This window comes from Ursus arctos, unplaced genomic scaffold (assembly GCF_023065955.2).
Source record: "Ursus arctos isolate Adak ecotype North America unplaced genomic scaffold, UrsArc2.0 scaffold_20, whole genome shotgun sequence".
Lineage (NCBI taxonomy): Eukaryota > Metazoa > Chordata > Mammalia > Carnivora > Ursidae > Ursus > Ursus arctos.
The window spans coordinates 29,923,169-29,947,396 of record NW_026622875.1 but is presented as its reverse complement, the minus strand read 5'-3'; the positions used below and the strand labels follow the sequence as shown (position 1 = coordinate 29,947,396).

The 24,228-nt window shown below is 40.4% G+C and overlaps 1 protein-coding gene across 1 annotated transcript in view; it reads right to left on the bottom strand.

Annotated features, from left to right (window-relative positions):
* Nucleotides 1–24,228, bottom strand: part of CPNE4 (copine 4) — a 472,213-nt gene that overhangs the window by 312,612 nt on the left and 135,373 nt on the right. The window lies entirely within an intron of this gene.

Here is a 24,228-nt window from a genome sequence, read left to right as displayed (position 1 = left end):
AACCCCAGACCCCTGTGCCCCCTCTCTCTCTCCCTCTACCCACGACCTCCCTATGTGGCCCCAGATATGTCATTTGCTTCCCAGAATCTGTGAGTAATAAACTTTTTTTTTTTTCTTCAAAGTTTCCTGATGGTTATTGCTAAAGGGCATCTTGTAGTAGTAGTAAGAACCGAAAGCACTGGTCCAGCCACACACTGGTTATCAATAGGCTGAGATTGGCACACAAAAGAGCCATAAGAGGGGCGCCTGAGTGGCTCAGTGAGTTAAGCGCCTGCCTTCGGTTCAGGTCATGATCCTGGAATCCTGGGATTGAGCCCTGCATCGGGCTCCCTGCTCAGCGGGCAGCCTGCTTCTCCCTCTGCCCCTCACCCTGCTCATGCTCTTTCTCTCTCTCTCTCAAATAAAAAAATAAAATCTTTGGAAGGAAGGAAGGAAGGAAGGAAGGAAGGAAGGAAGGAAGGAAGGAAGGAAGGATGTACCAGCCATAAGAAGAGGAGGAAATCATGCCATCTGTGACAACATGTATGAACCCGGAGGACACTAAGTGAAATAAGCCAGACACAGAAAAATGAATACTGTATGATCTCACTTATATGTGGAAACAGAGTTGAACTCATAGCACCAGAGAGTAGAACAGTGGAGGGTGGAGGAAATGGGGAGATGTTGGTAAAAAGGGTAGACACCTGCAGTCATAAGATGTAATTTCTGGGGCACCTGGGTGGCTCAGTCGTTAAGTGTCTGCCTTCGGCTCAGGGCATGATCCCAAGGTCCTGGGATTGAGCCCCACATCAGGCTCCTTCACTGGGAGCCTGCTTCTTCCTCTTGACTCCCCCTGCTTGTGTTCCCTCTTTCGCTGTCTGTCTCTCTGTCAAATAAATAAATAAAATCTTTAAAAAAAATAAGATGTAATTTCTGGGAATCTAATATACAACATAGTGACTATACTTAATAATACTATATTGTATAGTTGAAATTTCCTAAGAGAGTAGATCCTAGGTGTTCTTACCAGGAAAAAAAAAAAGGTAACTATGTGAGGTGACATGTGAGGTATTGTGGTAATCATATCACAATGTGTATATGTATTAAATCATCACACTGTATACCTTAAAAAACCATGTGGAATATTATAAATGTACACAATTTTTAAGTTGTCAATCATTCTTAAGTAAATCTGGAAAAAAAGTTTTTTAAAGATTTTATTTATTTGAGAGAGAGCATGAGAGACAGGGAGATAGCATGAGCATGGGAGAGGGGTAGAGGGAGAGGGAGAAGCAGGCTCCCCACTGAGCAGGGAGCCCAAGGGTGGGCTCGATCCCAGGACCCTGGGATCACGACCTGAGCCCAAGGCAGACGCTTAACTGACTGAGCCACCCAGGCGCCCTGGAGAAAAATGTTTAAAAAGAAACCATTTTGCCTTTTGCCATCAGAAATTTTCCTGGGCTTTTGAAAGTATAAACAGGTTGTTTGGTTTTTGTTGGTTTGTGTTTTCATCTTATCTACTCATTAGTGCAGTTAAAAAAAAAAGAAATGAGCTACTTTACCAGAGGCAAACAATTTCCATATTTATCAATAAAAAGCAAAAGCAAATAATATTTATCTATTTATACATAATTCCAACCACAACCAAACGGAGGGCCTGCCCTTCATTGATTCTGAGAGCTGTTTATTGTGATGAGACATCCTTTTTCCCCTTTTCGTTGAGTGTGTGTGTGTGTGTGTGTTATCATCAATTTCAGTAAAGGTTAATCTGTGTGGTAACTGACAAAAGGCGGCAGAGCCTAATGAAGCATGTGTGCAGTATCACTAGTCAGAAGCAACAGCTAGGGGCGAGACGGCAAGTGCTCCCTAAATCGTACTCCAGGCACCGGGTATAAGGTGCACCAGCATCAACAAAGGACACTTTCTATATTTCAAAAAGTCATTCTAGTGCTACTTTCTTCAAGGCTAAAGAGGAATTGACGGTATTATGCTGTCTGTGGCTTCTTTTCTTTAACAGTCTACAGCAGACCCTGTATGTTTGTTTCCTTGACACCAAATCTTCCATGTCTGGTATTTTATAGTATTTATGCTTTTGCCCCAAGCATCTTTGCTGAAAGCACTTATGTTGCATAACTAATTGGCCATAAGACAATTTTGCCGTAAGATAAAAACACAAAAAATAAGAGAAAGATATTCATTAGAAAGGACATAATAAAACAAGAAAAATGAGCAACAGACTCTATTGCAAAATACAAAATATTTGAATAGATTTAAAATGTGTGTAGATTCATAGCAATACTGCACAAATAAATGATTCTATTTTGTGGGTTGTAGCTAAGCACTTGTCTTCAAAGTCATTTGGTCATAGTATTATACTTTTTTTTTTTTTTTTTGCTTGTGGATTCATCTCCTCATTTGGCATTGCACTTTTTCTTTTTTTGCAAAATATTTTCTTCCATAAGAAAGGTATCAGTTTACAAATACCAGAATGCATATTTGTAACTGAGTTTGTATTGCATTGTGAAAGCCTTCTATACCGTTGTTTGTTTTTGGCATATTGTCACATATCTGCTGATAGATGTTCCAAAGTTCTACGGGAAATGTGGGTTCAAAACTTTGTACCACTGTCCAGACCATTATGAGGGCTAAGATTTATTTAGTATGAAAATGGGAGTATTGGGGTGCCTGGGTGGCTCAGCTGGCTAAGTGTCTCCCTTCAGCTTAGGTCATGATCCCAGGGTCCTGGGACTGAACCCTGCATTGAGCTCCCTGACCAGCAGGGAGTCTGCTTCTCCCTCTCCCTCTGCTCCTACCCCTGCTCGTTTTCTCTCTCTCTCTCTCTCTCTATATATATCTTTTTTTAAAAATGGGAGTGCTGCATCAATGGAGAAATGAAACCAAACTCGCAACCAGCTGGTAAAACCAACAAGCTGTCAAATCAAATTGTCAACCAGTCATTTTTGGTTTTTTTTACCTTTTATGGTAAAATTGCCTTATAGCCAATTAGTTATGTGGCTAAAATGCTTGCCACAAAAATACTTGCAGCAAAGATTTTACTGTGAAACTACCGAGAATTGATACAACACTCTCCTTCCTTGCCTTCTTCTACTTTAGGAACTACAAAACCAACCACTAATTTCCCAGGGTCCCTTACAGCTAGTAGTAACCAGTGACACAATGACCATTGAAATGTAAGCCCATCAAGGTTCTAGGGACATGGGGCCCCTGGGTGGCTCAGTCAGTTAAGCGTCTGCCTCGGGCTCATGTCATAATCCCAGGGTCCTGGGATCAAGCCCTGCATCGGACTCCCTGCCCAGTAGGGAGTCTGTTTCTCCCTCTGCCCCTCCCTCTGCTCATGCTCTTGTGTTCTCTCACTCTCCCTCTCTCCCAAATAAGTAAATAAAACCTTTTTTTAAAAAAAGGTTCTAGGAACAAAAATTGTCCATTAAAGAAGGGTTTCAGGCATGGATAGCACATCCTCCTGCCAAATCTCATTTTTTTCTGTCTAGAACGTAGATATTATATTTGGCAATTCAACAACCATCTTGTGTCCAGGAGGCAACAACTACGGGGGAAAAAGCCAATAAACTTACTAAGAATGGCACAAAGAAAATGCAAAAAGAATCTGAGCTCCTAATGGTGATATGGAGTGGCTGACCCAATACCAGAAACTTCTTGTTTTTGAGGAAATTAACCCCTATTGTTTAAGACCCTCTAGCCTCATTCTGTCACAGGTGAAAGCATTCTTAGCTGGTACAGAGATGTACTGTGGTTTACTAAAAAGCCTCTGATATAGCATGGATAATGATTACAACAATTGTGGGTCAAGAATAGCATTTTGAATTCAAAGATATCAATAATATAAATATCAATCAGTAATAAAGGTAACTAAAACAGTTTAAAATTCAACAAAAAAAGAGTAATGGCAAAAATGACTGTAATAACTATGAATTACCCTGGTGATTACTGTAATAACTATTATAAGAGTGAATTAGGAACAGGTTGAAGAGAAAACAACTGTTAGGGTTGGGAACATATATGCAGAATAGAGATAACAACTAAATAAATTGTTTATCAGCAGAGGTATTTCACAAAATAAGATATCCAAATACCCAACAAATATTTGCAAGTCTTCCTATTTTTTATTCATCAGGGTTATGCAGATTAAAACTCTACTGGGGATACTACTACATACTTACCACATGGCTAAGGTGAAAAAGATAGACAATATCAAATATTGAAGAACATTTGGAGTAATCAGAACTCTCATACAGTACTGATGGGAGTGTACTTTTGTACAACCATTTTGGAAAACGTTTTGGAAATATCTACTAAAGATAAACATGGGCTCACCCTATGACCCAGCAATTGTGTTCCCGGGTATTTATAAAAAGGAACATATACATATGCTCATCAAAAATGATGTATAAGAATGTTCTTGGCAGCATGATTCATTGCAGGCCTAAACTGGAAATAACCCAAATGTTTATCAGCAGGTGAATGGATAAATCAATTGTGGAATATCCATACAATAGAGCAGTAGACATCGATGAAAATGAATGAACTAGACCCTATGCAATACCAGGAATCTCACAAATATAATGCTCAATGAAAGAAGCCCACCACTAAACAATACATAATGCATGCTTTATTTGTATGAAAGTTAAAAAGACAAAACCCACCTATGCTGTTAGAAGTCAGCATAGTGGTTACCTCTAGCACATGTTGAGAGGTAGTGAATGGAAGTAGGCACAAAATGTGCACCAGGGTAAAACTCATGTTCTGTTTCTCAATCTGGGTGCTGATGTTATAGTTATGTTCATTTTCTGAAAATTTCTTGGGCTGTACGCTTATGATTTGTAAAATAAAATGTTTACTTAAAATGATTGTCAGAGGACATTCCTCCAAAGACAGACTTGAACAAAATTTCACTCCAATTAGATGTTTCTCTTTTTTTAAAGATTTTGTTTATTTATCTGAGGGGGGGAAAGGGAGGGAGGGAAGGAGCATGAGTAGGGGGGAGGGGCAGAGGGAGAAGTAGACTCCCTGCTGAGTAGGGAGCCTGATGCAGGACTCAATCCCAGGACCTGGGATCATGACCTGAGCCAAAGGCAGCTGCTTAACCGACTGAGCCACCCAGGCACCCCTCCAATTAGATGTTTCAAATAACAAGAGGACATATCTTTGACCCCCATTTGCTATCAAGAAATAAGATATTTTATTAAGAACAAAGGTGCTACAACTAGATGGGGTGCACTAATCTCTACAGAAGAACTTCCAAAAGATCAGATTCAGCACTAATAAAACACCAACAATCTCTGAAAGCAAGAGAAAACCTCATTCATCTAAACCTTCAAGTATCTGTTTAGCACCTACCAAGTACCAGACACTGTCCTAGGAGCTAGAGATTCAGTGATGAGTAATGTAGATAAAAGTCTTGCCCTCACGCCTTAGCAACATATTTATAGATATGTCTCCTCAGGCAAGGGAAACAAAAGCAAAACTAAACTATTGGGACTATACCAAAATAAAAAACTTTTGCACAGCAATGGAAACCATCAACAAAGCAAAACGGCAACTCAATGAATGCGAGAAGATATTTGCAAATGATTTATCTAATAAAGGCTTAATATCCAATAAAAATAAGGAAACTGTACAACTCAACACCAAAAAAATAAGTATCTGATTAAAAAATGAGTAGAAAATCTGAATAGACATTTTTCCAAAGAAAATACAGATTTCCAACAGATACATGAAAAGATGCTTAACATCATTAATCATCAGGGAGATGCAAATCAAAACCACAGTGAGGTATCACTTTATACCTGTCAGAATAGCTAGCTCAAAAAGACAAGAAATAACAAGTGTTGGTGAGGAAGTGGAGAAAAGGGAACCCTCGTGCACCCTTGGCAGGAATGTGAATTGGTGCAACCACTATGGAAGATAGTATGGAGGTTCTTCAAAAAATTAAAAATAGAAATACCGTATGATCCAATAATTCCATTACTGGGTATTTGCCCAAAGAAAACAAAAACAGTAATTCAAAAAGATGTATGCACCATTATGTTTATCACAACGTTATTTACAATAGCAAAATACAGAAGCAACCTAAGTGTTCAATGATAGAGTGTCCAATGATACACACACAGACCCCCATGCATACAACACTATGTAGCCATAAAAAAGAATGAGGTCATATCATTTACAACAGCATGGATGGACCTAGAAGGTATTAGGCTAAGTGAAATAGGTCAAACAGAAAAAGATAAATACCATATAATTTTACTTACATGTGGAATCTAAAACATAAAATAAAACAGAAAAAGACTCATAAATACAGAGAACAAACTCATGGTTGCCAAAGAGGAGGGGGGGTGGGAAGATAAATGAAATAGGTAAAGGGGATTAAGAGCTACAAAATTCCAGTTATAAAACAAATAAGTCACAGGGATGAAAAGTACAGCCTAGGCAATACAGTCAATAACACTGTAATAACGTTGTATGGTAACAGATGGTAACTACACTTACAGTGGTAAGCACTGAGTACTATATAGAATTGTCAAGTCAAATGTTGTGCACCTGAAGCCAATAGAACATTGAAAATCAGCCATACTTAAATAATAATTTTTTTTAAAAAGTCTTGCCCTTATAGATCTTATCTTGCCCCACCCTAAGTTCCTGAATAAGGAACACCTAGGAAATTCATTTGTTTATTCTGGAAGATTCTATCAAAAGTATGACTGAGACTATCTCCTACTGTTTAACTCTTTGAATCAGTTTCATTTGGTAAGTCCACTAACCAGAATTAACTATGAAGTGAATCTAAAAGTGTATAAAGGTGTGTGTTGTTTGTTAAAACAGACAGACTCAGACTAGTTCCTAGAGTTTGTCAGTGAGGGCGGACCACACGGTGTGTGAGATTATCTAAGAGACAAAAATATGATTACATGAAGTGAATGAAGTGAGTGTGGAACACTATAGGAGTATGTATGAGTAAGGGCGTGTGTAACTAAGGCAGACACCTTGTGACTAACATAGACCTATTTCCATTAATAAATTGTTTCTTAAGCTTCCTCATCATTCCCCAAGATCTTGTGATGTAAAAGAAGTCAGTTGTCTCCTGTGGTATGTTCTCGGGAAAAGGCTGGCACAGAAGTGATCTAATTCAAGCTCAAGGCTGCATCAGAGTTATTCTCTATTCAAAGGATTAAACCCTCCAAACTGGCCCCTGATCCTTCCTGGAGCATCCCTTCCTCTCCCCACTGAGAACTGCTGAACACCATCTGTGCTAATAGGCTCTGTGACTCAAAACCCATCTACCTCCTAGGATGACTGCGGACTCCTGTTTTCAAAAGGTCTTTAAAAATAGAAGAGATCTTCTCTTCTGGGGGTATGGCTTAGGCAGAGCTCTAGCCAAAAACATGATGGTCCTTTCATAAAGTCCTATCAAGAACCATTTATCGTCAGAATTATTGAGTTTGGACAGTAGGAGGGGTTGTTGCCTCCTGTTAAAGTCTGTCCTTTGCATATAGCATAATTTTCCCTTTTAGACAACGTTATTCCCTATCTTGTCTACCTCAGCCCCTGAGATCTAGTTTAAGTAGCATCTTCCCAGTCTAGAGTTGAATATACTTTCCTCTGACCCCTCCAAGCTTATAAAGAATACTTTGGCTCACACATTTTTCTGTCCCTTAAGGAATGTGAGGTTTTGAAGACAGAGACCATAACTGCCCATTCGCACATCCAGTGGCAAGGAGAAGGCATGGCGTGCAGTAGGTATTCAACTGCCATTTATTGAATAAATGCCAGTGACCAGGTAATACTTACAAAATGGAACTTCTGGAAAATAATTTTCCCCCAAACACAACTTAGAAGCTGACTTAATAAATGGGACAAAAATTAAGCCATCTACCTCATCTTAAAAAAAAAAAAATTTCCTATCCAGCTCTCTCGTGAAAACTCATGCCCTATGTGATAGACTCAGAGTATTTCTGAACAAGCTTGCAATACGAGAGATGAGCAGAAACTTGAATGCCTTAAAATACGCTCTTGGGAATTTTCCCTCCAACGGATCAGGGAGATAGAGAAAGGGCAGAAGGGAGATTCAGGGTTAACTGAAGGAGAAAAAATAACTTCAAGAATCCATGTGCAGGGGCGCCTGGGTGGCTCAGTGGGTTAAGCGTCTGCCTTTGGCTCAGGTCATGATCCCGGTGTTCTGGGATCGAGCCCCGCATCAGGCTCCCTGTTCAGCGGGAAGCCTGCTTCTCCCTCTCCCACTCCCCCTGCTTGCGTTCCCTCTCTTGCTGCCCCTCTCTCTGTCAAATAAATAAAATCTTAAAAAAAAAAAAAAAGAATCCATGTGCATTGAATATAATAATTATCATTCTTTGGATAATAAGGAGAGCTGAGAAATAAACAGGTTATTTGTTTGGATTCAAGACTTGCTATGATTCATATTTTGCTTAGCCAACAAGTTGGTCCCTTGTTAAGAAGATGTTTTTGAAATAGAACAGTTTAACTTCGAGGTTTCGCTCTGAGCAAGAGGAGAGTAGCCCCTGACATCTGGAAGCTGGCTTGCTGGGCTGACTGAGAGTTATCAGCTAGGCCTTGGTGTTACCAGGAGCTGGCCTGGCACGTATAGCTAGGTTTTAGTGTTCTGTTAAACCAAAAAATCTCTCAGAGAACACTATTATAACACATAGCCACTATGTACCCATGATGGAGCAAGACAAAAGCTAAACTGCTCCATAATCACACTTGAATCAGACAATAACATAAACACCATCCAAACCACAAAAATGAGCAAACATCCCCCATCCCAGTCAAAATGAGTGACTGCTGCTTCTTTACCGACTATAGCTTTAGCCTTGGTCTATTCTTCCCTCTAAATAAGATCTGTTAATGTACTCAATTATAAAATTGTCCTGGCTCCCTGGAATCATCCAAATCAAAGTAAAGCTGTCCTTCCTTAAATTCTCCTGAAAACACCTAGCAATAACCCAAATTCTAGAAGTCCTTTCTTAAACTCTCTTACTGAGATATCTCACAGCTCCCCAAGGAGAGTATTCTCCCTTGTGGCAATAAGCAATAATAAACCAACTTGTTCAGCTCTAGGTGTCTCACTAGTGGCTGGAGGTTATTTTTCCCTATCATGATCTGTTCACTAAAGTACAAACCGACTTCTCCAGGATGTCTGAGTTTGACACTAAGATATTAAACACTCTGGATTAAATTTTCTAATTCTATCATATTATTATCATAATTTGTTGTTATTGATCCCATCTCAGTTAAATAGAGTATTTCAGAAACCCCCAGAAGAAATGATGATGGAATAAATTATTTTCAAGGAATGAGAACAAGAGAACAAACCACTGGAGTTTCTCTTTTCTTGCTCTCCTTGTATAAGAAAGAAAAACAGTCTTCTATAACACAGAGCTCTGGGATATAGTGGTCAAATTTATTCCATGGAAGCCGTGCATTTTCCTAAGATCCTCAGCTCATCAGCATAATTCCTACCAGTTCTCTCTGCACAGAAATTTCTCCATGGAACTGTCACAATATTTTTCTTCCCACTTAGAATACCAGAGCGTTTTCTCTTCCCAAGTTCTTCTTGTGTTGTATAATGTGACAGGCTATTAAATCAATTTCTCTTCCTCTCTTTAAATAAAGTGCAGAATCAAATGCAGTGATCATTCAGAATTAAAGGTGACAACCTGGAGATGTTTGGATTCATTCTTCAGTTCTAATACACACACATATGCAGCCCACATTGCTCTCGTGCACCTCTTCACTCTCTTGCAAACTCACACATACACACTGTACAGTAATAAAAACATGTTAGTAATTAGTTGTTTTAATTATGTTAGTATTTTATTATCATATCAGTCATGTTATATTATAGTAATAACTGCAATGCATATTAATATAAAGATAATTTTGGAAGGAGGACAGAAATGTGATTAGAATCACTTAAGTGAGCTCAAATGATGCCAAACCGAGGAAATACTCATTCTGTGACTGGAGCAAGAGAGGATGACAAAGGTCCAGGAAGTCTTTATGATAAACTCTAAATATTTAAAATATTTTTTAAAGAATTGCCTCCTTTGCATCTCACAGTTTGCTGGTAGGGACACGTTGGTATGATTATTCCAGATAAGCAATCGGGTAAGCCTAAAATATGTGTATATCATTGACCCAACACTTCCCCTAAGGAAGCAATCATCTGTGTTCTCGGAATTGTTAATAATAACACTGATGGCTAACAGTCACGTAATTCTAAGTGCTAGGCACTGGTGTGTGTTAAATCTCCAAACAACCCTGCAAAGTAGGTATTTTTATTGTTCCCATTACACAGATGGGAAAATGGAGGAAACTGACTTGTAGAAGATGTTATAACTGGTAAATGGAGCTGGGATTAAAATATAGACAGTCTGTAACGAGGGTCACACTGCACCAGTTCCAATATATTACACTGTCTCTCACCATTAGAAGCACGTTCATTGCAGACTTATTGACGCAACCTGCTCGTGCCCATGTTGTCTATCATAACTGACCCAGTTGCTCAGACCTTTGGAATCATTCTTGATTTCTCTTTTTCTCATACCCTCTGTCTAATCTGTCAGCAAATTTATAGAGTCTACTTTTTAAATACACCTCATTTCTAATCACTTCTCATCTTTTCCATGGTTACCACCTGATCCAAACTATTACATCTCTCACTTGGACAAATACAGTAGCTCCCGAGTCGTCTCCAGCATCTGTTCTTGTCTCTGTACACTGTCTGGCACAGCAAACAGTGTTATCTCTTAAAATGCAAATCACTTCCCTGCTTCAAGCCTTCCAATTCTCCCCCCTCCATCACATTTGGAATAAAAATCCAGGATCCCTACATGGCTTATCAGGCCCCACACATTCTGGTCCCTAGCTGCCTCTCCCACATCATTTCCTTTCTCTTGTCTTCATATCCCACTGCTCTCTAGTCTTCTTGTCTGCCTGCCGTTCCTTAAACAGGCCAAGAAATGTCTGTGTCATGGCCTCTGCTCATGTTTCTGTTAGAACACCCTTCCCCTATATCCAGATGACTCACTCCCTTCCCTATTCAAGTGCCTGTGCAATACTGCTTCCTCAGATAAGCCCTCTCCTAACCACGATTTTTAAACTAGTCCTCCCATCATTCCCTACTCTCATCCCTGCTTCATTTTCCTTCATAGCAATTTCTACTACTTATCATAGATTATATACCCATAGGATGAACTTCTCTTTTGCCAGTAAATTATTGTGGAAATATGGGACACCTGGGTGGATCAGTTGGTTGGGCATCTGCCTTCGGCTCAGGTCGTGATCTCGGGGTCCTGGGATCGAGCCCCTCATGCTCAGTGGGGAGCCTGCTTCTCCCTCTTCCTCTGCCCCTCCTCCTGCTTGTGCTCGCTCTCTCAAATAAATGAATGAAATCTTTTAAAAAATTATTGTGGAAATACATATTTGTATTGGAAAATGTGGTTGGGCAAATTTCAAGGTAGCAGGTAGGGAGTGGGCAAGAGAGGGATTGAGTAGCAAGAAGATGAAGATGATTGTGTTTGGGCTTTGGTGGCTCCCACAGCCATGGATGGATGCACTGGCTTCTACAAAGGGGGCAGGACTTGGAATAATGGGCACCAGCAGGAGAGCGCTCATGGTACAACCAAAGGTTTTGAAATTTGAAGTCAGAGGACTTTAAATGACAGGTTCCACACATACTGACCATATAACCTTGGAAACATTGGTACAACAACCCTGACTTCCAGTTCTCTCATCTGTAAATTAGCAGTAAAAATAATAGCACTGAATTTAATATTAGACTATTGTGAGGAATCAATGAAAGAAAATGTGGGAGGACTATGTAGATACCAGTGACTCTTTTTTTTTTCCTTCTTCTTCTGTGTTTTATCTAGTGGTGGTAGCAGATATACACATTATTATTTAAACTGGTGTTCAAAATCAAGAGAGAGATTTCAACTTATACTTTCTTTCTGTTGTACTTCTTGAAGCTATGCATTTCCTAAGTCTAACACTCTGAGTAAAAAGTTGTTCCTTTTACAAGTTCTATACTTGAATCTTTCAAACTTCCAAGACAGTACCCTAAATGGGAATTAAGATTATAAATATGCCTACATTCCCCCTATTTATACCCTTTAGGGTAATCATAGGATCATGTAATGGTAAGATGGGGCTCCTTAGTTAATCAACATTTCCAGATATAGATTTTTTTTTTTAACTGTGTGACAAACATCTAACCCAACCCAAAAGGATGGGTTTCTGTCCTTAGCCTGAGATGGCCTATTCATGGAAGGCCACATGCAGATGCTCTAATCAGAAGTTCTAGCCTTCCGCGAGAGTGAAGACACCTTCACATGATTTGACACGCCAGACTTAAATCACTGCCAGCCTTCCGGTCTTCCCTACTGAGGCCCTGGACGTTGTGGAACAGGGGTAAACCATTCCCACTGTGCCCTGTCTGGGGTCTCAACGCACAGAATCCAATAATCTAACAAAATGATTGTTTAAGATATTAAATTTTGGGCTAATTGTTATGCAAAAGTAGTCATTGGAACAAACTGGCTGAAGTAAATCTTCAATCGGGGCAAGCTTAAATAGGTTCCCCCACCATAAATCCATTTCCCAGAAGCTGTTTTGAAAGGGCTAGAATTCACCAAAGGAAGGTTAAAAAGGTATCAGAATTTTTTGCTTCGACACACAGTTCCAAAGCTGTAATCTTTCAACAAGAAGAACTAGTCTTCACATTCAAGAAGAAAATATCTAAGACTAAATTCTCAGATGAGAGGAAGCTCTTGAAATATCAAGTGTTTGAAAACAGACTAGCCAAGATAGAGAGCTGAACATTTCTGAGCTTGAATCAAGATAAAATATTTAATTAGCCTATAAACTGACCCCGAGAACATCTGGAGTTTCCAGAAGGGAACATTTTTCTTGTCACTTCTTCCCTAAGACTACCAAATAGTGGGGGCTGGTGTTGGCACAGAAGTAAAGATGGAAAGGTAAGGTTATCAGCTTGGCCTCTCTGATTCCCGCCCACAGATTAGAGAGCATGGACAAGTGGAATGAAGTCGCTCTGAGTCTATCCATCTTCTTCAAAATGCAGGGAATGCAGGGGATGAGGAGGCCCAGATAATTCCTGACCAGGGGAGATGAAACCAATCGATCAAAGTGGTTAGTCAGAGACTTGGCAGAAACTTAAAGACTTGCCCAACTTTCCCACTGAAAGTTCTCTTATTTTACACAGACAAATGGGACCAAGAATTCTTGTTGGGCTGGGCAGCAAATGAAAACCTTGTCGCTGGCATTAAACACACCTTGAAGTAGACATTACCTGATAATATCTTCCATATACTGAGCGCTGAGTGATGTGCTAGCCACATTAGTTTTGCACACATTATCTCCTATAAACATTATGGTATTTAATATTTATTAAGCACTCACTATGACCCAGGTACTATGTTAAGCAATTCCCTCGCATCATCTCATTTCATCCTTATAATAAACCCACAGAATAGGGTTTTGTTGTTGTTGTCTCTGTGTTACAGATGTTGAAAACACAGGCCCAGGAGAGCAGAGGCATTTGCATAAGGTGACATGGATAATCCAAGGGGTCTGATTCCAGAGTGGATAGCGTCAGCCACTTCACTGTCCTGCCAGCCAATCATTTAATCCCGACAACAACCATTTAGACACAAGGCAGTAGGAGAGGCTCAGAGATGTTAGGTGACTTTCTAAGGTCACACAGTTAACCTGTGCTGGACCTCAGTCATGTTTCCAAACTGACTTCCGATCAAGCCTGGCTGCAATGGCAGCTTCCTAAGTTGTCAGCCACAGGGATTTCAGGTTGAAGCCTGGTGAGTCACAGCATAAATAATTTAGTTTGATTCTGAGCTCAACCAGCTGTGGGTCTATTTTTCTTCTTATGGTACTCTTTTTTTTTAATTTTTTTTTAAAGATTTTATTTATTTATTTGACAGAGATAGAGACAGCCAGCGAGAGAGGGAACACCAGCAGGGGGAGTGGGAGAGGAAGAAGCAGGCTCATAGCAGAGGAGCCTGATGTGGGGCTCGATCCCATAACGCCGGGATCACACCCTGAGCTGAAGGCAGACGCTTAACCGCTGTGCCACCCAGGCGCCCTGCTTCTTATGGTACTCTTTCTCTGACTTTTCAAATGTTTTTTAGCTATGGAACCATATCTTCCCTTTAAAAATCCTACACAGAACCCCAGTTCTGTGTAAGAGTTAAAGGTGATCTTTTTATTAGTATAAATACATTTCATAAGTTGAAATTTCTGTCACTATCATGTCAATCAATGGGAACACAATCTGAGAGTTAGTGGTTTCTGATGTGTTGAAACTTAACTATTTGTGTTGTTTTCCGTTATGTATTTTAAATATTAACAAATATACTAGGAAACGTTCTATATCGTGATTGGGATGGTAGTTACCCAAGTGTGTATATTTTTGTCAAAACTCATCCAACTACACATCCAAAATGGATGCTTTTGGTTGCATTTTATATGCAAATTGCCTCATCAAAGTTGAGAAGCAAAAAATAATATTTATATTTATATTTCAAACAAATGTTTGCAGTACCTCCAAAGTAGTTATCCCCCCCCCAAGAACACTATTTATAAGTCTTCAAAGCAAATGGTGCGGTGACTCAGAATGGGGAAGTTGAGAATTATTTGTGTTCTAAGGTTCAAATAAAGACACTGAAGAACTTCAATCTCATTCCAGGAATTTCTATGGCTTAAAATGCCAACAAGAAAAACTTGCTACCTCATCTACCCTCAGGTTGCTTTTGAAGCAGACAGAGGAGAAAACTAGGTGGAAAGAAGCTGTGTTTTCACGTAATTTACTCTGTTTCCCATATTGTCACCTCCAGGAGGAGGATAAATCCAGATGAAGCCTGAGGTGGAGGAGAGAAGACAAAGGGAGACCCCCGGCTCCAACACTAATCACAGCTACATCTCTCCTTGCCCCTCTCCGCTTCACTCTCCCCAGAGGAAGAAAGGGGGAGAGAAGAAAAGAAGAGGAACACAAAGTTTAAAACCAAAAAGATGTAAGGAAGGAAACAGAGGCTAACAGAGCCTGCTTACAAACCATTCACTCCATGTTCTCATCCCGGAGTGGCAGGCAATATCCTTCAGGCATCATCTCCTGACTCCATTCAACATAGTTACAATGCTGCCTGTACACTTCACATACAAACACATAAAGAAAATCCTTTTAAATCAAACTTCTTTCCTCAGGCACCAGTAATAAGCCTAATGGTGTAGGTAAGTTCTGCCTCTAGTCACAGGGCTCTTTTAATTGCATCAGTCCTCAGAAAACTTGAGGACCAAAGAGCACATCTTTATTTAGAAAACAGTTCTTGAAAAATGACTAATGTTCCATAATCATAACACTTATTGAGCATAACTCTGTTGTATCAGGTACTATTATAAGCATTCTACAAGCATTGAATCATTTAATCCTCATAACAGTAGGTAGGTAGGTACCATTAGGATACCCACTTTATAGGTGAGGAAACTGAGGCACAGAAAGGTTTGGGTAATTTGCCCATGGCACAGATAACGATGGTTGGGCTAGGACTTCAAACTAGATAGTCTGGCTCAATAGCCTGAACTCAGGACCCCTATGTCATGCACCACTGGGAACCTTCAGGAAGTCAGGCTGAAACCATATAAATTGGAGGATGAGGAGGATGTTTCCAGTATTTACCAAAACAAACTTAATTTCTGCTTTAAAAAAATAAATGCAGTTTTAAATGAATTCTTGGGTTCTCTGAGGAGAGGGAAACATGTTCATTTTATTTTTTAAAGATTTTATTTATTTATTTATTTATTTGCACATGAGTGGGGGGAAGGGCCCAGGAAGAGAGAGAGAGAGAGAGAGAGAGAGAGAATCTCAAGCAGACTCCACACTGAGCAAGGAGCCTGACACAGGGCTTGATCTCCGGACCCTGAGACCATGACCTGAGCTTTAATCAAGAGTCAGACACTCAACCAACTAAGCCACCCAGGTGCCCCAAACATGTTCATTTTAAATGACTAGTCGCATTATATGGGGTTACTCTACCTCCAAAGAGGCCAGGATGAGAGAGGCACAGAGTCGTGGCATGGGCACTGGAGACTCAAAGGCCTGGGTTCAAATCCTATCACTACTTCGTCCTCTTCTTGTGACCTTGGACATTTGCTTTCCTATGTATCAGTTTCCTTGCCTGTAAAATGGGAAGCACAGCCTCCATCTTCTAACACTGTCATGAGGATTATATGAATACCCACGGAGAGACTTGGGACATGGCACACGGCAGACACTTGGAGGATGGTAGTCATTATTCTCGGAGGAGGGCGGTGAAGCTTAGTGGCAGCATAGTTTCTGGAGTCAGACAGTCTGGGTTCAATTTGTTAAGACTCCTCCACTTACCACTTAGGTGCCCTGAGAGCAAATTACTTAATTCTCCTGGGCCTCTCTATAAAATATACAGGGAGCCCAAATTGTAAGGTTGTTTGGGTAATTATATATGATGACACATATGAAGTACTTAGGAGATTACCTGATACAGCGTATAACTACTCTCAACATATTTTAAGGTATCATTTAATAAACCACCGTTACAATTAATAAAAAAGAGTAAATGGATTGAAATTACACAGGAAATACGATTTTCTTAAGGAGATGATTATCAGCGGTGAGTCTAGTTAAACATTAAAACAGGAACCCAGGAACCATGTTGAAAACATCCCCTTGGAGATGCTGAAGGTGGTTTAAGCTAGAGGCAGAGGCTCTAAATCATAAATGCCTCCTGAAGTTCTTTCCTTGAACTGCATTTTCATCTTCCAAATACTCATCATGAGACTCAAGGTCACTTGTAAAAAGTCATAGCGACCAATGCTCCATCTGAATGTCCAGAGTGTGGCTCACCACTTCTCCAACCTAAGGAGGCAATGAAGCCCATGTCATGGCACTTTCCTCTCTTCAGGAGGCCAGACATTATTCTTCCAGCTGATAAATCATCTCCAAGGCACATAAGAGAATCGATAGTCAACATAAGATTTCAGTTCAAATTTTTTCCTCATTTGCAGCCCCCAAGTTCCCATCTCGTGCAATTCCACTCTCAGACACCATGACATTGACAATTTTGAGATGTCACTGATCAGAAAGCCACTTAGCATCTTATGAAATGCAGTTCTCTTCTTTCCGTTTACTCGAGTGTATCACAACTGCAGTCTCTGGTCAAAGGGATGTGACCTCGGGCAGCAGGGAGGAAATATTTTTTGGTTCTACTGTTTCATTTTGTTTTCTATTCAGTGCTTGGAGTAAGATTTCTAATATCACCTTTTTAAAGGAAAGAAATTATTCTTATTAAGGACGTGCTAAGGGGGAGGTAGAAAGCAGCACCAAACTTTTCCCAAATGGGAGTTTGATGCGAAACCACAGTGAAAACTTTGTGAACAACTGAAGAAAACTGTTGTTTTTTATCATCTGTCATGCTAGGTGTTAGCCACCGAAATGCTGCAAGTCAGGAAAGTGTGAAGAGAAAAATCTTTCGAAAAAGGAGGTTGTTTGTGATACCCAGAGGGAATGCTTTAATTGACTTAATTTTTCATTTCTCAGCTCTTGTCTGTATCCACAATTGAGAGGTTAACTATGTTTCAGAGACCCAGCCCGGGCAGGTGCAGGAGTGTAGTCTCAACTCAAATACCCCTGGGGGCCATGCTAGTAGGGCAAGGGAGTGGGGCAGGCTGGGCCAGCAGGAAGCATGAGGACAAACTCATATTCTGGATATGAGCAGCTGTTGCCCACATCCAGCTCACTGCTACACAAGGACTAAACGTTCCCTGTTGCCAGGTTTTCTGGTTACTCAGAGAAACCAGAAACCTGAAGTTTTATGAAGACATATCCTGATCTTTAGGTTTTGTCAAACAGTACAAACTTGTTTGAACATCATGAAGGCCAAACAAAATATGTGTGGGACTAGACAGAGGCCTCCAGCTTCAAGTTGGTCACTTCTGGTAAGGTGATGAAAATACAGCCTGATTCAACCAGATTCCAACTTTACTATTTACTAGCTGTGTGACCTGCGGTGATTTATTAATTCTGCTCAGTCTCGGTGTCCTTACCTGGTTAGTCAAGTCTCCCTTGCAGCGTAGTTGTGAGGATTAGAAAGAATGTATGTAAAATGACAGATTTCCTAGCTGGTATCAACATATACAGATGGCTACTTTATTTTGTTGTCACCCAAATGTTCATACTTGACCCATTTTTATAAAATTCTAGCACTTTGGAGCGATGGAAAATTGAGTATCTCTGTTACAGGTTACAGGTAAAACTACTATTTTGGGCTTCATCTTCCTGGCTCATACACAAAAGGGTGATGGCTTACTACTGTCCCAAGCATGAAAGAGACTTGCTCCACAGAACTCTTCCATGAGCCCTCTAGCCAAAGGCAAATTGCTGAAAAAGTTCACATCCCATTTATTTGGGAGTGGGTAAGCCCAGCGCCATGGACTCATATTTCCCCTTGTATGTTGTTAGCAGTGATGTTGGATCATACGGCAACCACACCCTACATCTGGGTGGGCAGGGAGCAGGGAGAGAGGATGGAAAATAACGAGAGATGAAACAGCGATTTATTTCTATCCCCACCCCACGTAAAGGTAGCCTATGCACCCTGAGATGGTCTGATGTAATAAAAGCCCTGACGGTTGCTTTGTTTTGTTTTGTTTTATTTTTGTTTTTTGGTAAAGCAGGTGCCTGATTTAAGCTTCCTTTGTTGAGGCTTTCAAAAAACTTTTTCTTTTTTCTTTCTTTTTTTTTTTTTTTTTGTGAGGGAAATCACAAACAGGGGGAGCTGCAGACAGAGAGAGAGGGAGAGACAGGCTCCCCATTGAGCAGGGAGCCAGACATGGGGCTCGATCCCAGCACCCTGGGATCATGACCTGAGCTGAAGGCAAATGCTTAACTGACTCACCCAGGTGCTGCTTGTTGAGGCTTTCAAATAGGCACCCACTTCAAAGAGGACTATCTCAAAAAACACAGGACTTCATAAAGAGCCAGGCCACCTCCCCGTACTGATGCTCTTTTGTTTCAGAAATCTTGATTGATTTTGGAAACTGACCATTTGGGCCCCTTGTTTTTCCCTTCCTGCACTTCAGATTCCCATTCCTACATTTTAAATTCATCAATAAAGAGTGAGCCTGCAAAACCCTAGGCTCCCAACGCCAACCCCAATAAAAACTGTACCCCAGGCCTGTGTCCACACTCCCTCTCTTTCATTCTACCCAAGGCAGGTGTCCTATCTAATTTCCAGGTTCTATAAGTAATAAACCTTTATTTTTTCAAAGTTCCCTGATGGTTATTGCTGAAAGACATCTTGCAATCATAAGAACCACAGAGTGGGTCCACCCACAACATTGGTTATAGATAGGCTGAGACACCATGAAACATCTACCCACCACACGTGCAGGGAAAGGAAGAGTTAATTTAAGTCCCGACCTTGTTTTGAGCCCTCTTCCTCAAGGTCATATGACCATTTGAACCTCTAAGACAGTGAGTTCTTCCAAGAGACTCTGAGGTCTTTGAGGGTATAAACCATGTTCTTTCATGATACCTAATACCTGCAGGAGTTAATTTCAATATCTGTAACACCTTTTGATGAAACTACTGTAAGAAGCAAATGAAATAATACAGGTAGATGGCCTTTGTAAATATAAATATATGGATATATTATTATAAATAAAATAACCTTGCATTAGAGTCCACTGATAACTCTTAGATATAACCACACTAATTATTACCACCAATTACTGTTATTACCAACAATCTACCAAAGCACATGATTCATATGACATTTTTTCATATGGAATTGATCCAATGGTAATTAGTTCTCAGAATTACTTAGCGCTTCCTGTGGAAGAACTCACTAACTGTATATTAAAATTAAATGTAAAAATTGAATTAAAGGTGATTGGAGCAACAGCCTAACAGTGTGGGAATAATTTGACTTTTTCCAATAAGACAAGTACATGCCATTTTTAGGATTTCTGCCAAGGACCATGGCATTGTGAGCTTAGCTCTGCTTCATGGAGGACACCCAGTGTGTCCAGGGGATAGAGCATATGCTCCAGGAAACTGAATAAAAGTCTTTAGTTCACAAGGGCCCTTGTCTTTTGAATCCCTGAGTAGTGTTAATTTTTCCCACTTGCCACGATGTTTAGTTCCAGAAGCTAGTGAACACATCAGTACTCACCAGAAGGTAGGAGGAAATTATTTCCACACTTCACTGGAAAATGAAATGTGGTCTATATGTCATTACACTGTACTACACCATATACTACTGCCGTCCTGTGGCCAGGAGTGGATGCAGGGAAGATTTTTTTAAAGGGGTATGATTCCAAATTAGGGAAATTAAATGGTAAGTCTGAAAAATCTCAATTTCGAATGCATTCCCAATCTACAAGTATTCTTTTCCTTCCTTTCTGACAGTTAAAATCATGGCCACTAAAGAAATACTGAACATTTCACCCAACAAGAATACCATCCCATCTCCATATTCTGGGAGGAAACAAAAGTATCCTCTCTGTCTTCTCACTCCTCGGATATTCATCCCAAACTCTGCTGGGCTGCAAAGAGCAACAGTCTCTTGTGCATTTCAGACCAATTGATTTCCAATATTTCAAAGACCTAGATTTATCCTCATTGACCTTTAATACTATTAACAGCACAGAAGGTCAGACTGTAGGTCTTTTTGAGTCTAAAAATCAGTTTTACAGTTTTATGATCACTTTAGAGGCCAGTGTTCTCTTCCAGGGCTAACAGGCTACAGCCAATTAATTAAAAAAGCCAACAGTTCCCCTCCATATGGGAAGGCCATCTAAGGGCAATTCTAACTATCGCAGTAGTAACCTGAGCTGTAAACCAGGGCATAACGGGGTGCTTTCCTGCTGCAAGTCCATTATAAAAGCACAGGCCAGCAATCACAAGTAATAAAAAAGAAATGTCAATCTCTAGTTCCATCTCCCCAAAAACCATTTAAGTTGTAAAATTAAGAGCCTACTGTAACATTTTTACAAACTCCCTTTCCTCTTCTCCCCAACCCAGCCAAATTCTCTAGCACACCAGAGACTGTAGAACTATGCTGGCTATTTACATTTACCCTTCAATTAATTAGAATTAAATAGCTTAGAATTTTAGTTCCTTGGCTACACTACCTTTCAGGTGCTCGGTAGCCACAGGTGGCTGGTGACTACCTCACTGGACAGCACAGATGGAGAACGTTTCTATTATTACAGGGAATTCCACTGGACAGTGCTGACCTAGAGAGAGTCTCTTTTGCCAAACTTTAAAATTCCCTCTGAAAGATAAGCTCACCCACTTTTCTCTCTCTCACCCTGACACAGCCCCCTCAACAATCTCTTCATTATGCAAATTAGCCTAGCCTCTCTCTCTTTTTTTTCCCTTCACTTAGGCAATTACCAGATTTCCCCATAAAAAAGACAACATGAATTCTCTTCTGTACGGCTTTCTCTCAATTCTGTAATTGTATACATAGAAACCTCTCTGTAAATCCAGACATGTTGGGTAGATACAGGAAAATGCACGCATCAATAAATGTTATCCCAGTGCACTGTCCATGTTTGCTAGCCTTCACTGAACATAGATAGTAGTAGCCACATGGTTTAAATAGACTGTCGGATGATTTTAACTTGTCACACAGGTGTGCTTCTAACTCCTAGCGTAAGACCACTTGCGGAATTTGTACTGAAAAGTAGGTGTTAGCACTAAACAAATATGCATTCCTTGCTAAGAGGGAGAATGATTATTCAAGTTACCGTGCGTTGTCAAAGGTTTACGTGCTGGTCATTTACCTCTTTGCTCTCAAGTGCATTCTATACCCTCTCCCCGCAAACCTTGTCAACGGGCTTCCATCAAGTTCAGATCTGTGGAAGGCACTAATGGGAACCATGAGAGCAACAGGCAGGCCGACGCTGGGGTATCCTCATCTCCTTCCAGGCAGCATTTCCAGCACCATCTGCATCTCCTCTATCTTCCCACCAGATAGGCGCCCCCTTCCATGAATCCAGCTGGTACTAGATGGCTGTTTGGTTCTGGTACTACCATCTCCTTCTTTGGCCCCTCTCGCCCAGTGGTCTGCTGATACATGTGTAACGGTTGGCTCTGGGTGGGAGGTGAGCCCTGATTTGAAGTGTTTGCCAATGTCGTATGTACATACCCACACCAAAACTGCTTGCAAATTTCCCGAATATTTAAGAGTCAGCTTTCACAAGCCTATACAAGCTGGCCTCAGCACTCTACTATGACACTCTAAGCAAAGTAATAGGCTCCTGTTATTATTGCCTGCGTTCCCTCACTGTCCCTATTTAGTTTCTCAGCATTTCCAACTCCTTTATTACTAATTCCCTGAATTAAATCCTTTATTAGCTACCTGCCATGGGCTCTGTTTTTCTAACTGTATCCTGAATGTATATTGTTAAAAGAGTGTAAAGTATATCACAGAAGTGTTTCTCAAAGTGCCAGATTATAAATCAGCCTATCGTTACATATGCTGGACGTTCAGCTGACAGTATTGTTTTTAAAGAGTGCGACTTTTTAAATGAAGAAAGCAGTGAATCAATTTACATTGGGGCACAAGTTTCTTATCTGCGCACTGGTAACAGAGTTTGTGAGCTGGTAGGTGTGTGCAAACCATACTCTGAGTAACACTTAATACAGCACTCTAGGGGCGCCTGGGTGGTTCAGTCGTTAAGCGTCTGCCTTCGGCTCAGGGCGTGATCCCAGAGTTCTGGGATCAAGCCCCACATCAGGCTCCTCTGCTGGGAGCCTGCTTCTTCCTCTCCCACTCCCCCTGCTTGTGTTCCCTCACTCGCTGGCTGTTTCTCTCTGTCAAATAAATAAAATCTTAAAAAAAAAAAATAAACAGCACTCTAGAAAAGCAACATGGCAATATGTACCAAAAGCCCCCAAAGTTTCCTATCCTTTGTACCTATTCTTCTAATTTGACAATGTCTCCTAGGAACTCATTCAAATAGTAGGGAAAAGCCTTATGCACAAAGATGAACATTGCAGTTTAAAATATGGTATTTTTGGAAGTAACTTCAAAGTGAAAAAACAGGAAATTTATTAAATCAATTCATGTGATGGGATACTCTACTACTTTAAAAATTATAATTATGAATATTACAGCAATATAGAAAAACATACTACTAGGTAATAAAATGAGGAAAGAAAATTTTATATGCACGATAAGAATCGTGTAAGAATATGAATGCCAGAGGAAAAGACACATACACAAATAATAGTTGACTTAGGTAAAGGGAGCATTAGGAGATGACTTCTTTCTAATTTCTTTCCTCTAATTTTCAAGGAGTGAGTTTTTTCTAATTCAGGCTGCCATTCCATTCTGTTAAATAAAAAATAAAAAACAATAAAACCCACCAACAGAGTCAGTGAGAATATTTAGAAGGGAAAAAAGACATTACACATTAAGATACCTGTGAGCGCTGTTTTATGTTTACAATATAAGCCCTGGATAAATCTGAAGGTAAAGACCCCCAAACTGCTCCTCTGTCCTGCATTCCCCTCTGCAAGTTGCCTCCACCTGAATTCCATCTGCTCACCCACCAAACACGCAGCCTCTCGGGCCTTTGGAGCCTCCTTTCTTCTGTGGAATGGAAGATTTTAGCCCCTAGAAGAACAACTTCCAGCTATTTGCAAACAGGTGGGAGAAGTATTGAAGACTTGAGGAGTTAGCTGTAAGGGACCCAAAGCAGGTAGCTGTCTCCTATTGCTCTGCTCAGCATGGCTTCCAATCCCTTCTGCAAATTTCACTGAGTACCTGGTGCCTCTGAGATGATGATTACTTCTCCCTCTGCTACACGCCCTGCTCCTCCCTGTCCCACCATTCACCTCAAGATGCTTTAAAACATTGCTTACTCAGACCAGGTACCTAACAGCAAACAAAAAACAAAAGCAAAAACAAAAAATGAAACAAAACAAAACAAAACATAAAAAAAACAGGCTTCATCCAACCTGTTTTGAGTTTCAAATCAAGGAACAAAAGCCAACTGCAAAATTCAACCTGCGGTTATTGCCACCCAAACCACCAAGACCACCCTAAAGTATAAAATATCCCACCATAAGTATAGAACAGCAATACAGAGCTCAGGCTCTGGAGCCCAACAGCC